Source organism: Etheostoma spectabile, chromosome 12 (genome assembly GCF_008692095.1).
Source record: "Etheostoma spectabile isolate EspeVRDwgs_2016 chromosome 12, UIUC_Espe_1.0, whole genome shotgun sequence".
NCBI lineage: Eukaryota > Metazoa > Chordata > Actinopteri > Perciformes > Percidae > Etheostoma > Etheostoma spectabile.
Genome location: NC_045744.1, coordinates 22,686,971 through 22,702,628, shown reverse-complemented (window position 1 = coordinate 22,702,628; position 15,658 = coordinate 22,686,971). Strand labels below are relative to the sequence as shown.

At 41.4% G+C, this 15,658-nt stretch overlaps 1 protein-coding gene across 2 annotated transcripts in view; it reads right to left on the bottom strand.

Annotated features, from left to right (window-relative positions):
* LOC116699636 (cadherin-6) overlaps positions 1-8,480 on the bottom strand; it is an 82,871-nt gene extending 74,391 nt beyond the window's left edge. The window contains exon 1 of one of the 2 annotated variants that reach the window (XM_032532318.1): positions 8,372-8,480. The gene's annotated coding sequence lies outside the window, so the exon portion shown is untranslated. The other variant, XM_032532319.1, reaches the window with a different exon arrangement.
* Positions 8,481-15,658: the final 7,178 nt, after the last annotated feature.

The window sequence follows — 15,658 nt, the reverse complement described above, 5'->3', positions numbered from 1 at the left end:
ACCGGTGCGTCTTTTGTCCTCAGAGGGTTAAATAAATAAATGTCTCCATTTTGCTTTATCATTTCTTCTCAAAAGACAAAAAGAGGTCAAGTAAGCATACAGATAGATATGTTGCTACAGCAATTCAACTTCAGTTGGACTTTACATGTCTGTCTGTATTACGTCACTGTGAAAATAGCCTTTGAACAGGGGACTACCTTGGCAAAGCCATATTGTGTGATGCACCGGTACTCCTCCTTCCACTGCTTTTTCAACAAAGTTCTCCTCTTTGTTACCTCAGGTTAGCTATCAGACACTAATTAGATAGCTTGCATGTCGGATCAAAAGCAGCCTCTCGTCTGATTGCAGTCAAAACGGTGAAGCCGTCTCGAGAATTTTCGACATTCTCCCTGACCCGGCTTTGATGAACAGCGATCTACCGTATTTGCAAACACAACACACTGGGGCCAGGAGAGCTGTAATTGGAGGAGCTGTCAAGCCAGAAGAGAGGAACGCCGAAGTTGTCTTCCAACAACAATTTAGCGGCTCCCTCCCAGACAAGATGCAGCTGAACACCTGTCAGAGGAAAACGGTTTCTTTGATGTGAATGCTTTCCGCAGTGTGTTAAAAAGCCGCTGCTATTCACATGCACACCGATTTGGTATCTGCCGTTGCCTAGAGTTATGGACAGGATGTGATAGCTATAACTGCTAAGGTTGTCTAATATCACAACCATGCACACGCCGTATTGAAACATACCTTCAAGCTCTTTCCATGCGATTATACCCAGTGAAAGAGGTCTGCAGGTTAGAAAACAGACTGTTTGAATCAGCAAATAGTCTGGGGGAAATGTGGACAGGAAATGTGCTTTCCATGGAGAAATAATGTTCAAATGGACACACACACACACACACACACACACACACACACACACACACACACACACACACACACACACACACACACACACACTTCTGCTGTAGCAACACTTCTGCTACTTAATCCACTCAGTGTACCTGACGATGCACCTGGACCGAATCTGTGTTATCACCCTATACACACATACTCACACCCCCCCGCTCACACACTTGCATACAGAGCACAGAGACTATTGTCAGGGCAGTTGTCGGATGTCAATGTGAATTAGCACACAGAACAGTTTCAGGGCTTCATTTGCATCCAGAGCTTCATGATTAAATGTGTGCGAGTGGCTGCTCTGTCAGACCCCATCACCTCCCGCGTGCGTTTAATTCCTTCCAACTGATATCGGACAACAGCATTTCTCTGTCTCTGGTAAACTCGGACTCGGCCCTAATGACTTTCCATATATTTTAAAATCTTGGGCAACTGGCAGAAATCCAAGCAACCTAGCTTTGTTGAAGATAATGTTTGCATTTTACATTTTAAGCATTGTGGGAAGAAGCTCTCACATGTTTTGTCCGTTGCAGCAATATTGTACACCGGCCTGACAGGTTGTAGACATACAAAATTAGCTCTGAGGTGTCATACTTTCATATTTTGTAAATAATATTCTGATTCCAGCTCCTTAACTCATGTGAATAATTTCTACAAAGTAGTTTCTTTACTGAATTTTTTGGCATTTTACATATGCCATCTAGAAGTGTTTTCAGAGCTGAAAGATAGCATAATTTATAAATCTTCTGGTAATCATAAACTAATGAAAGAAAGTTTAGGGTCTCACATTTAAAAGATTGAAGATATGAGCCTTAAAAAATGTCTCTGAAGTCAAAAATAACCCCAGGTTTTTATTTAGTACACTGAAAACCCCCCCTTCCACCAGTGCCTCTGTCTTCAGGAGAGTTGACTGCTGATAAGATTAAGGTCATCAGATCCTATCATCATATTGATCATTTGTTCCAGTTTAAGCTGATCTTACAGCCAAAGGCCTAATTTAAAGGGAGGACACAGGGGACATGTCCCTTGTACTTTTTTAGAAGGCAAGATATTTGTGAACGTCACCTTGGGCTTTGGGTTGACATTTCCCCCCATTTTCTGGCTTTTTATAGACCAAACAACTTATTGATTAATTGTGAACATGATCAACCGATTAACCGATATACAGTGAACAAATATTACATTATAAACAATATAACATTCGCAATGTCCTAACCCCAAGATTACAGAAGATGGAGGATCTTTAAAAAGGTTAAGTTAGTTAGAAATAAAAAACAAAATGACAATATTTCAAACAAGCTTCTATACAACACATTCATCAAAGTAGTTACATTTTTTGGAAATCATTTATTCCGTCTGTAACTCAGAAGCTGACCCCAACTGGTGATAGGCAGTATGTAGAGGTGGGAAAAAAATCAATACAGCATAGTATCGAGTTTTTTTCAGTGGCAATACCGTACTGATACACAGGCGCCAAGTATGGATCTTTTATTATATATGTGTTGGTCACTTTGTCTAAATGACAATCCCATTTCGCAGCAATACAATTGAAGTGGTATGAACAAACAGAGAAATGTTTCTTTTTAGATAGAACAGATGTTGACAAACTTTCCTTTTGGGGACGTCATTTGAAATTTGGAAAAATTAGAAATTGTAAAAAAGGTTATTAATTGCAATACATCGCAGAATATTGCAATATTTTTTAAATTGCAATAGGATCGTGTTGTGGCATATGATATCATTGATATCGTATCAGGAGGCGTCTGGTGATTCCCACCCCTAGCAGTATGTGTGTGTGTGTGTGTGTGTGTGTGTGTGTGTGTGTGTGTGTGGTTTTAAATTAAAAACTAAGGGACATCTCCTTGATTTTGCCTATGATACCGAGATGAATCTGCCAGTCAAGCCAAGGGAACCTAACAAACTGTCCCGTCTGAAAAAACTGAAGAAATCTTTCGAGCTGAACTGAAGCTGCCCTCCGTCTGCTTAATTAACACATTAGGCATCTTTTCAAGGCCCTAATTTGGAATGACACACTAAAACACTTGTTCATTCAGGCTTGTCTGGTCATCTCTGGAGCATTGCTATACTTAGATCCATCCTGAGTTGCAGTGATACAGAGGATTACATGCTTTTATCTTTCCTTGCCTTGGCTGCTGCAGCGCCCTGTTTGTTTGCCATTACCAAAAAGGAGAACGCCTCCAGTGTGGTGAGAGTGCTAAAGCAAGGCCTTTTCTTTTTTGTTTTACCAACAACAAAGAGTAGGGTTAACACGTCTCCTCACTGATAGGTTCACCTATTTTTTGTAGTGATTGTGTGCAAATGTTTTGGTGCCCTGGCTTCAGGTTATCTCTCTGAACTTTTCACTGCTGAATCAGACTGCATCCTGCATGGCTGCCTGTGTCCGGGCTAAAGACTAAAGGTGACTGAGCTTTTGCCCGTGTGGCTCTGTGGCTTTGGAACAACCTGCTTGAATAACTGAGACTGTCTGTAGCCTATCTTCTCCCATAATTCCCTTCCTGACACTTTCCCTGAAGGCCTTGAAACAATCTGTAGCTGGTATGTACTTTATATTCACATACACATACATGTAGCAAATTTCAGTCTCTGCATTTAATCCATCCCTCATCCCTATTCGTAGACCTGCAAAGATTCATCGATTAGTTGTCAACTACAAAATTAATCGCCAACTACTTTGATGATTGATTATGCCGTTTAAGTCATTTTTTTAATGAAAAAAAGGAAATATTCAATGATTCCAGCTTCTGAAATGTGAATATTTTATAGTTTTTTCTCTCCTCTGTGACAGTAAAGTCAATATCTTTGAGTTGTGGACAGAACAAGACGTTTGAGGACGTTGTGTTGGGCTTTGGGAAACACTAAGCCACAATTTATACCATTTCCTGACATTTTATGGACCAAACCACTAATTGATTTATTGAGAAAGTAATTGACATACAGATTAAAAGATAATAAAAATAACAGTTGCAGCCCTAGTTTCTGAGTTACTCTGTTTGCTACTTTATTAGATCTTCCTACTCTTTTCATTTTCTGCATCTTATATTATTTTCATCGATGCTCCGATAGATACATATATATATATATATATGCTGCTGTTCTACAGTGACAACATTGTTTTTGGCATGTTGTTGAACTGGGAACTGTAAAACATAATTAATTAGTTATATTAGTTAATTGAAGTGTTAATCACAGGCCACCACTAGTGACAGCCTTCCAAATTCGTGGAGTTTGGCGGAGCTGATTAGTATTTTTTTTTTCGCAGCCCAGTAGCCTTGGAGTAAAAACACTACAGCTCAGACAGCTGACAGAGTTACAGCAGCCTTTTTGTTGCCATGTACCCAATACAAGGTCCACCATTGACGAGTTAGGATCGGCTTTAGATTAAAGACAGTTAAGGCGAAGGTCAGGACCACCCTGGGATTTGCCTTAGAAAAGTGATGTTGCCTCAGAGGTTAAACTTCGGGAAACAAAGTCCCCTATTGTAGCGTAGTGTTGATCACAGTAGCTCAGTAGGACCAGCTTCCTGAGCTAACTGCTCTGTCACTGTCAACATCACCCAAGTGGTTTTACTTTTAATGGACTACAAAGTACACCAGCACAGAGCGGATGTCCATATAGTTAGCAATAAAATAATTAACACAAATTCCTGCTTTTTGGCTAGAAATTCTAAAAGAACCAGACTCAAAACTTTTTACAAATTGGTAAACTGGCAAATTCAGTGACATCATTAGGGCAGTGATCTGATTTTGATTAATAAGATCCCAAAATGTATCTTTTAATATATGCCTTTTTTACCATGGATGTATCTGTAATATTAGTCCTGTTAGGTAAAAAGCACTTTAAAGGTCCCATGGCATGAAACTGTCACTTTATGAGGTTTTAGCCTGCCAATGGTCCCCCAGTGGCTAGAAATGGTGATAGGTGTAAACCGAGCCTTGGGTATCCTGCTCTGCCTTTGAGAAAATGAAAGCTCAGATGGGCCGATCTTGAATCTTGCTCCTTATGAAGTCATAAGGGGCAAAGTTACCTCCCCTTTCTCTGCTTTGCCTGCCCAGAGAATTTGGCCCACCCATGAGAGAGAGACATCATGGGTTGAAAACAAGCAAAGCAGAACATTTGGTCAAGGCCACACCCCCACCCTGCACCCCCTCCTCCTCAATAGCATTTAAAGCTACACATAGACATATAGACACAGACACAGAAAAGGCACATACTAAGGAAAGCTCATTGTGGGACTGGGTCTAGTGGCTGTAATTCTGCACCACGGCTGAATTTTGGGAAAGAGACTTCAGATATGGCATTAGGGGACCACTAAGGTCTATATAAAAACATCCAATAATCCAAAAAGCAGCATGGCAAAAGGCCTTTAAACAAACTTGTTGAGGGTCAATTCTTAATGTAAACATTGACTTGTCCAAAATATTTGAGGGTTGTTTCTTACATACGTTCTCCAAGAATCTCTTTTGTGTCCAAGCTAAATTGGTAAATGAAATTTCCCTAACCTAACTGATACCATATTGGAAATGTAATCAAATCGAGACCTTGTGAATTGGCATCAAATAGATTCGGGGGGAGTCATTGTTGATTTATTATCCACCAAAAAACAGTTTCAATTATATTATATTTCATAAACTACAAACACACTGGTCACTGCTGCCTGCCAAAGGGAACTGTTGCGGGAGTAAAACACAAACTAAATCTCACAGATGAAAGAAAGCTGCTGCACAGTGGATCGGATGCATTCCTAATGTATGACTTCTTCATCAGACTAATAGTTACAACAAACTCATAATGTGCCAACCAGCCAGCAGGCTACTTTTAAGCTCTCGCTGTTTGAAAAGAAATGTAGGTTCTGGGCCGTTAGGCTGCACAGGGGTCAGGTCTCAGTTAATGAGAAAGGTTTTGTGAGGACTGACTCAGGCCATGTAATAGGGATGATGGATGCCAGGGTGAAGTACATTTCTAAGGCACTTCCATGCATGCTGGGAAACCCCCGAATCTTACAAAGTATAAATCAATAGATCTCAACAGGAGCCTGAATTACCAACCAGGGCTTAGAATTCCAACGGTCTGTTCAGGGTTTTCCACAGTAGCATTTTTTAGGGGCGAAGAGTTGAAGAGTTTCACTATAGTCCAGTTTCTTATTATTCTACAGAATCAATGGAGTGGCTAATTTATCAACTCAAATGCTCCCATCAGTTTTGGGCCAATGTTGGTGTTTTCTTAAAGGGGAATTATGCAGTTTTTAAAGGTTAATTTACCTTAATTGAACAGCTTCGGAGTCATTGTAATGGTTATATGACTTTTTTCAAGTTGAATGGTAGTTGTCTCACTCCCCACTAGTGCATGTGAGTGGAAAAACAACCCAAAAACCACAACTTTCAACCGGTGAGCCGCCGGGTTCAGCAACAGGAAGTTGATGTAACGAATCGCTTCACGGCTGACAAGGTAGTAATGGAGTTTTTCACACTATCAACATGGCTGGGACGGCAAACTGACCGAGCGAGGAGTCAGACACAAGTAAACATGGGAGCTGCCAAATATCTATTCTGAAACTGTAGGGGGAGCTCTATAGAGAAACCTGTGAGCAAAAAGCCAAATCACTAAAACTGCAGAGCACCCCTTTAAAAACCAAGACAGTCAAGTGACAACATATCCTGTTGTTCGGGCTGAGTACTTTCAGAGGTATCACAATGTAAAATTAGCAACCAAAGCTGCTTTATCTTGCTTTAAAAGCACTGACTACAGATCAAATTGGACTTTCATTACAGTACCCTCAGTGGAGTTTAATGATGGCTAAATGTTGCATTTACACATTTATAGGCCAAATTAAAACAATTTGGAATACCTATGAGAATAGCCAATGGTTATTTACGTATAGGAAAGTGTCTACCTCCCAAAAAAATCTGTCATTCTTTTCTTAACAGTACAGGATTTAGATTTTTCTTTTTTAAATAATCAACACTGTTGCTTCACAACGGCCCAGATGTTGCAAACCCCACCCCACCAGCACGCCAAGCAGGTCAAATCCAACACTGAACAGCTGGATTTAATGCCGCTGTTTGACCCAAACCTGCTGCCATGAACATTCAAGCTGTCCAGTCTGACACAACACACATGTTTAAAACAGAGACAGAGACTCTCATTACCAGCCACGAAATACAGCAAGTCATCCAAGCCAACCTATTTACAGCTAAGGAGGGAAACACCGGGGGAATTGCATTTCCATTTAAATATAATGTGGGTAAAAAAGAAAAGAAAATGGGCTTAATATTTTATCTGACTGATTCTACACGGGATGTTGGGGCATGGATGTGAAATTTGAAAACAAATCTCTATAATATACAATAATATAATATATAATATAATTTATTCTAATGAGATGTTACATTATATAGCCTACCTTCACAAGAGGAAAGACTAAGATGGAGCCAGATAAAGTGAGAGAGAGAGGGAGGAAGAGAGAGAGAGAGAGAGAGAGAGAAAGAGAGAGAGAGAAAGAGAGAAGAGTTGAAAAAGACAAGAAAATCAGTCGGGGCGGATCAGCATCACTCCGTTCAGCTAGTCTCTCTCCTGCCTCTCTCACCCCTGTAGGCTACTGAAACCACAGTGCCTGAAATAGGCTGGAAGACCATCACCATGGCATTAATGTTGCAAGCTGTTCTCAGTGATGAAATCTTAAATATTACACTCAATTAGCCACATGTTTCCCTCCAATTACCGCACACCACACCCGAGCTTTCAGGATAGCCTACTGTAACATTTCCGTTGGACGAAAAAGCCCCAAACCAAGAAGAAAAACTTCGCAAACAATAAATACGCAGCATTAAAAAACTACACGATAGGCCTGTAATTTAACGTCGTGTCTTACTGTAACTGTGTTGAAATTAAAGTTGTAGGTAGCCTGCCCTATCCATGCACATCTTATCGCCATTCCTGATGACAAGGAGTGATTTTGAATAAAACATTGAGAGAATATGATGACTTCCGAGTTTTGCATTGTGCTGTCGACAGTAGCCTAAGGCAAGGAGTAACTGTGGTCCGCGAGACTATAACTTTCCCACTATCAGGGACGGAATGAAGGGGGAAAAGAAGGTTTAATTTTAAGCAAACAATGTCTGTTTTTTGAAAATTCACACAGGTTAGTGTTTCCACAACAGCTGCGAAGAAAGAGTTATATGAAATAAAGTTGCTAACTAGCTTAGTGCCAGTATTCATCCTCACTTTGACTTTTGCCATGAAACCGCCACTCAGTGCCCGCGTGCCCTCCGTCAACACCGTAGTCCACCGTACCAGGGACAGGCGAAAAAAGGACTGGCATTAAGGAAATTACAAATATCTCCAACAAGAAGAGCTTCTATATAAACATAAAAAAAGAAGGCGTACTAACTGAACACTTGCTTTTAATGTGGCCAGAAACCGCAACAGGGAAAGTAAGCGTAGAGTCGGTGCCACTTACCGCTGTGAGCCGAGGATGGAGCTTTAAAACCAGGACAACCAACAGCGCATCCAACGGAGACGGACTGCTCTCTGCCGGTCCCCTCTCTCCCCTTCTCTCTCTCTCTCTCTCTCTCTCTCTCTCTCTCTCTCTCTCTCTCTCTCTCCTCTCTCTCTCTCTCTCACACACAGCCCTACTCCCCCACCGAATCAACAAATTGAGGAGTTGAAACGGCTGCTGATTGGTCATTACAGTGCCGTTGGCGATTAAAGGAGCATGCGCACGCTCACACGCACGCACGCACGCACACACACACACACACACACACACACACACACACACACACACACACACACACACACACACACACACACACACACACACACACACACACAGGGCTAAATCTTCTTCCCAACTCCAACCAATGGCGCTGTTCCAATCAGCCCCCATTTTCAGAAGCCATTGCTTTATTAGATGAGAACTCTGAGTTATTTAAAGACATTTCAGCAACAAGTAGGCTAGCTGTGAAATAGCATGTGTTGTTTCTGATTAGAGCGCCCCCAAATATCTTAAAAAAGCTCAAAGCTGCCCTAATTAACATTTTAATTGAACAATGGGTCACATAACTCTGTAGTTAGTGTCAGCTCTATGAATCTATAGTGTCTTTAAAACGTCAGTGTGTAACTTTTTGATATTAATGCCTGATGAGTTCAAGCCGTTGCCAAATGAGTTGCTAGAAAGTTAATTAAGACTATCAGCTGCACACAACTCTCTCTGTATTTCTCAGTATGGCTGTGTTCAGATTGTGTCGTCCGGTCAATTTCCCATGCAAAAACTCGAGTGAAGATATTCTAAGAATTCCTCATGGGGGCGACTGAAACTACGCATTATGGGACTATTTTAACGATCCTAAGCGCCTGGCGCTAAGCGCCTGGCACAGGTGCATTTAGGGTGTTTCAAGGTTTTTTTTGCTAATTTGGCGGCGGAAAAAAGGGTCCGTGCGCCCGTGGTTGTACTGAGTAATGTCACTGCCCGATGTAGGTGTAGATATGAGTCGGCGCATGCGATAACTAACTAACATCCATGAAATAATAAACTTTTTTCATTATAAACAATAACAGAAGATGGAAATCATTTCAAAAACGTTTTAGCTAGCAATGATTGTTTGATTGCTAACGTTAGCTCAAAACGCCATTCCAGTGACAGCCTTTGTTGTGTTTGATTGCTAGCTTGTAGCTAAGCTAGCAGTCACTTCAAAAACGTTTTAGCTATCTATGATTTTTTAATGCTAACGTTAGCGTGAAACGTCATTCCAGGGACAGCCTTTGATGTGTTTGATGCTAACTTGTAGCCAGCAGTGAACCAACTTTGTTAAGTCCATTTTTAACGGTTGACATTACAGAAGCCCTTTGTTAGCATCTTGTAGGCTACTTGACACAAAGCGATGTATGCGCAACTCAAATCTGCACTCCATCTTAGCGCATGGGCAGTGACAGTATCTTCATTATTTCATAGGTGTGTTTTGGGCGTAACATGCAATAAACCAATCAGAGTGTCTTCTCCCATTCCCTTTAAAAGCCCGCCGCGTTTGGACACCATGGCGCATTGCTATTGTGATTGCGGATTTGCACCTTAATATTTTTATATCTAATCTTTTGCATGTTTGTGTGCTGCTGCTCATCACTGTGTGTAATCAGCATAGTATGCCGTGTGCTGTGCATAAGCCTAGACGCATTTTACCAATGTGCTGTTAAAATAAGTGTAAGAACACAGGGAGGTGCATTTGGTATTTAAATGACGTGGGAGGAGGACGGTCATAAAATTGCAATGACACTTGCATCAGGCTTTGGGTGCATGATGGGGCGCTGTAGCTTTAAGATCACTGTTTTGATTTCACCCTCAGTGCTCCTATTACAGGGTAATTTTGGCACTGTAGGATCCCTACAGAGAAAGTCCATTTTGTTATAGAGCATGATGCTTTTAGTTACAACATTAAACAACCCCAAAATTGCCAACACCAAACTCACCTGACTCCATTTGGGTGATATTATGAAATGACTGTTTATTTAAATGGAGTGTGGATTTGACTGACATGTTTGCTTGATGAGCATCATCAGTTTTTGCTTTTCCCCTGTCAGGAATCTATCCATCCTGTGCTTTACGTGTTGTTTTTGCTCTCTGAATAAATCTTGCTAACCTGAATCTTGACAGTCTTTCGAGCATCTGAGCAGATAGCAGGTTTTGTGGGGGAGTAGGGGGACGGCCTTCCTCTTCCATGTTAAGGGGCTCAGAAGACCACATCCTCCTATCCTTTTAAAACAAAAACTAATTTAATATCATATTTAGATATAAATAGGGGAATTCGCTGTATCTCTCTATTCTGGTGACATTGATGTTTTTCTACAGTGTCTGCTTCGTTTTGCTCGGCTGTTTTAGTGGACGTATTAGTTTTTTGCAGAATACATTTTGACAGGTCTGAGAAACTGATCCCCAAAGATGTCATCAGGGCTTTGAGATTAAATGGTTTAAAGAGCTATCAATTTGCATTGGAAATGTGATTGTGTAGCGGTTTTATCCAAAGCATTATTCAAAACACTACAATCTCCTTCACCCACTCATAGCAGAGTGCTACTGTGCAAGGCATTAGTTAAACCTCAAGGGCTCTTCAGCATATGGACAGGAGGAGCCAGGGATCGATGCGATGTGTAGTTACCCACGTACCTTAGCACCTCAAGCTACAGTGTAGAGTACGGCCTATGGTCTGTATCTACATTATTTGTCTAATAGATGGCCCAATGCCTCATATTTTACTCAATGGTCTAACAAAACAGAAAAAGCCAAACATGATATTGCTTTTGATTGCTTGCTGCAAGAATCCTGACCCTGAGCCTTAATGTTAAGAGTTGGTGGCTCAGTTATCCTGCTCACTGTGTAGTGCCACTTGAGACTGCAAAGCTGAAAGCACAAACCCTCCAGGTATAGATCTACTCCTCTCATCTATTTCAGTGCTTTAGGAACCGCCTGTCTACCTGTGGCCCTAGTACACCCATCAGCACTCAGATGATTCTTGAAGTATCATGTTGATACTGCATGAATTTATATTGTTGTTAGCCTTGTTGTTTTTTATTGGTGTCCTTGTGGTTTCCTTTTATTGGTGTGTTTGGCCTTGTGTTCTGTCTTCATACATACTATTGTATAAATAACTATTTGGATTCCAATGACAATGCTAAAACTGGAATGTGCTTTTCATTTGAAGGACAAGCTTGAGTCACAATATTTACAAACCTAGTTAAGGTGTCAGCAAATCGGAGGTGCACCCATGCTCCTGAACCCATTTGAACACATTTCTGAAAGAAAACATTTTTGTATCAGGCCAATTGTTTAGGTAATTTTGTATTAAATCCTTAAGGTCAGTTGTGTTGTTATCAATAGCACAGACTTTTGAAAACAAAACATCACAAAAAGACACAGCTGTAAAAAAACGAGGAAACCATTTACGAAACAGATGGCACCATCTGATACCAGAGAAAGGATACGAGAGGACGGGGAAGCCCGTCTACAAACCAATCAATTCCAAATATCGGGAGATCGGCTCACATGTACAATGACGACGGGACGTAGGTATGACAGGTAAAGGACTTTAGTGCGCTTGCATGGCTGCAGTGTGAGACCACATCTAACCAGATCAAATGTTTACAATGTAACAAAAACATGAACCTTTGTCCGGACCTTGGTTTGGACTTTGGGGTGTGAAAAAGTCATTAAAAAGAGAGATAGATTCTCCCTCAACACTGTTTGCTCTCCCTGTTGGCCTAGATAAGGTGTAGAATGCCATTTCATTGAAAGTGCGACCGGTCAACACATTCTCACTCCAATCGCGTCAAGGTGCATTTGCAACATCTGGAACGGAGGGCCCAAGGTCGGAGAGGATAGAAGAGCTCTGTCGATGGCCTTGTTCCTATGGGAATGTGTAATGTTTAGCCCCGTAGTGGGAGGAGGAGGAATGGACTCGGGAATTCTTCACTTGGTGCTTTGATTTATTTCCTCAGCAGTCACAAGGAAATGCAGTAATGCAAAGATGACTTATTGAAAAATAATAGAAAACTAAACAAAACATGAAAACTAAATGCTAACTATTGAAATTATCATCACCAACTAATATCAAACAAAATAATAAAAAGGCTAAATCAGGCCCCGACTAGTTGGGCCCTAGCAACTGCACTCTTACCGGCCAAAGTAGTTTTCCCCGAAGGAGCCTCGGCCTCTTTCCTTTATAGCAGAAGCCCCTCCTACAAGACAAACCAAAGTTAATTGGAAATCAATCAAACACCATTATGTTAATTCAGCATTCCCAAACCTTTATGGCTTCCTGAACACACGCTATATCAACGATAACATCAAAAATGGAATGTTACATGCTGAACAAGCTTCTCAAAACAGAACTCTATTCATTCTGTACACCCCTCTGCACTGGCTGACACTTGGGCCATTCCAGATCTTCCCCTCTATAAATTACTCCACACTCTATCACTTCCTGTTTGCCAATTAATAATAATAATAATAATAGTGATAATAATAATAATAATAATAATAATACATTTTATTTAACAGCGCCTTTCTGAACACTCAAGGTCGCTTTACAGACAACAAAAGACAGAATACAGGGAACAGAAAAGTGTAAGGAGTTATAACAAAACAAAAAAAAAAAACAGGAACAAAAAACAAAACAGGAACAGTGTATTTACAGATAAGCAAGCTGGAACAGATGGGTTTTTAGTCTAGTTTTGAACAGAGGGAGAGAGTTGATGTTGCGGAGGTCGGGTGGGAGTGAGTTCCAGAGCTGGGGAGCAGAGCGGGTGAAGGCTCTGGTCCCCATGGTGACAAGTCGGGCTGGGGGGACAGTGAGGTGGAGGGAGGAGGAGGATCTGAGGGAGCGGGAGGGGACGGCGATGTGTAGGAGTTCTGATAGATATGGAGGAGCAAGGTTATGGATGGCTTTGAAAGTATGGAGAAGGATTTTAAATTGTATTCTGAATTGAACTGGAAGCCAACGGAGCTGCTGAAGAACCGGGGTTATGTGATGGAAAGAGGGAGTTCTGGTGATGACACGAGCTGCTGAGTTCTGAAGAAGTTGAAGTTTATGGAGGGATTTTTCGAGGAAGGCCAAAAAGGAGGGAGTTCCAGTAGTCAAGGCGGGAGGTGACGAGGCTGTGGATAAGGATGCAGGCAGTGTGAGTGGTAAGGGAGGGACGGAGGCGGTTAATGTTGCGTAGGTGGAAGTATGCAGACCGGCAGATATTATTTATGTGTGACTGAAAGGAGAGGGAGGAATCGAGGATGACGCCCAGACTCTTGACCTGAGGGGAAGGGGAGACCAAGGAGTAGAGTCGATTGGTAGAGTGAAACTATTGATTTTGGATAGGGTGGATTTGGAGGCTACGAGGAGGAGTTCGGTTTTATCACTGTTTACTTAATTCAACTCAGATCCCTGCTTTCAACAGGTGAATAAAACTAAAATAAATAACTTGAAATGAATTATGTATGTGTTATCCAACCATGATTCCTAGTCTTTTGACAAGTACTGAAATAAAATGACAAACCTTGATGCAAGCCCACATGCTAATGATAATGCTCACACTAACCGTCCCCTACTACTGCACATACTAAGGTTAGCTTAGCATGATACCACATGCTACCCCCAGTTTAAATGCAGGCATGAGCTAGCCCCATGACAGAATGCAAAGGCCTAACATAACACATTATGCAAAAAGTGTCCTTTAGCTTCATATTTAGACAAGCTTGTCTGGACTCTTGGCGTCATTTGTTGACGCTCTGGGTGGGGACCCATGGCGTCACTATTCGAAGCTCTCGCATCTAGCCCTTTATATATATATATCGACGCGATTCGTTAGGACTCTTGGCGTCACATTTTGACGCTCTGGGTAGAGACCTACGTTTAACTGACACGTGGCACAAAAATGGGACAGTTAGGTTCAGGAAAAGATCGTGGGTGGGGACACAAACCCAGGTCTCTTGGGTGAAAGTCCTGTTTTGTTTAAAAGTCCTGTGTTGTTTGACCCACCCGACCAACCTCCCTACACAGATCGGTTTTTCACACTTCTGGTTAACGTTGTTCCTCTTAATACTACATCATCTTACAGTGCCACGGTCCAGCTGCTGCTATGCACAGTTTGTTCGATACAGGTGATTTTTGCATAAGTATCCGACGATGAGAGCCACTGACCAAGCGTCAGAATTTTAGGAGTTGGGAGTAACGGGTTGGACCAGTATTGCCTCCAGTGCTATATCTGGATTTGGGTTGCAGAAGGCACACATGTGTAAAACGTACTCCTGTACCGAAATGTTTAAGTTTGAAGTGAGCACTTGAATGTGGACCAGCCAAGTCATTACAGCCCAAAAGGATGGCAAGCTTCCTGTTAAACTGAAGAATCTTCCTCTTCCTGGACAGGCTTTTGGCACTGATTAACAACACAAGAAAGTTGGAGAAAAAAAAACAATACTGTGGCACCATTCACATATTTTGATTAGAGTTCTATTTCTGCCATCCAAGCTTGCCAGTTGGCTCACTTGCACTCGTCCAAGCACATAAATGCTTGGACTCAACACACTGAAACAGCACTGATTTGAAGCAGTGCCTTCAGCATGTTTTGAAGTATTTCTTTTTTTTGCCAGGAATGCTTAACATTTTGTGGTGGATTCTGGAAAACATTCTATTTACAACACATCCTCATACCCAACATAACATTATAGGTCGATTTCCAAAGACTCCCAAAACACCACCAAGGACACACAACATTTACATTGGAATCGTGTGACCGTTCTATTTAAAGTAACGGGCGCTAACACGTGTTGACTGTTGTGTAATGGAACTGGTTTTGTTTAGGCAACAACAATACTTATGGTTAGTAAAAAAACTAAAAACCTGAAATGAGGCTGTAACGTGATGTCACGGCCTAATGTCCGTAAAACCCAGTTGAATCCAACATGACAGTTGACTTTTGGTTCACACGGGACACAAACCCTGGTCTCCTGAGTGAATGTCCTGTGATTCCGTCCACTTGTTTTTATGCAAACTAAGCACTATTGAACGAACAGTGCCTTGTGGAAAATGTTTTATTGAATTTTATGTATACCACCACAAAGTTTGTGTTCGATCTCATCGGATTTTCTCTTAACCGGTAAATGGATTTTGCAATAAACGCTGATGGAAACGTTATTTTCCAAATAAATAATGATTACATTAAGGTCCTTTTATGGTTGGAACTGGAAAAAGAAGAAGGCTTTTGT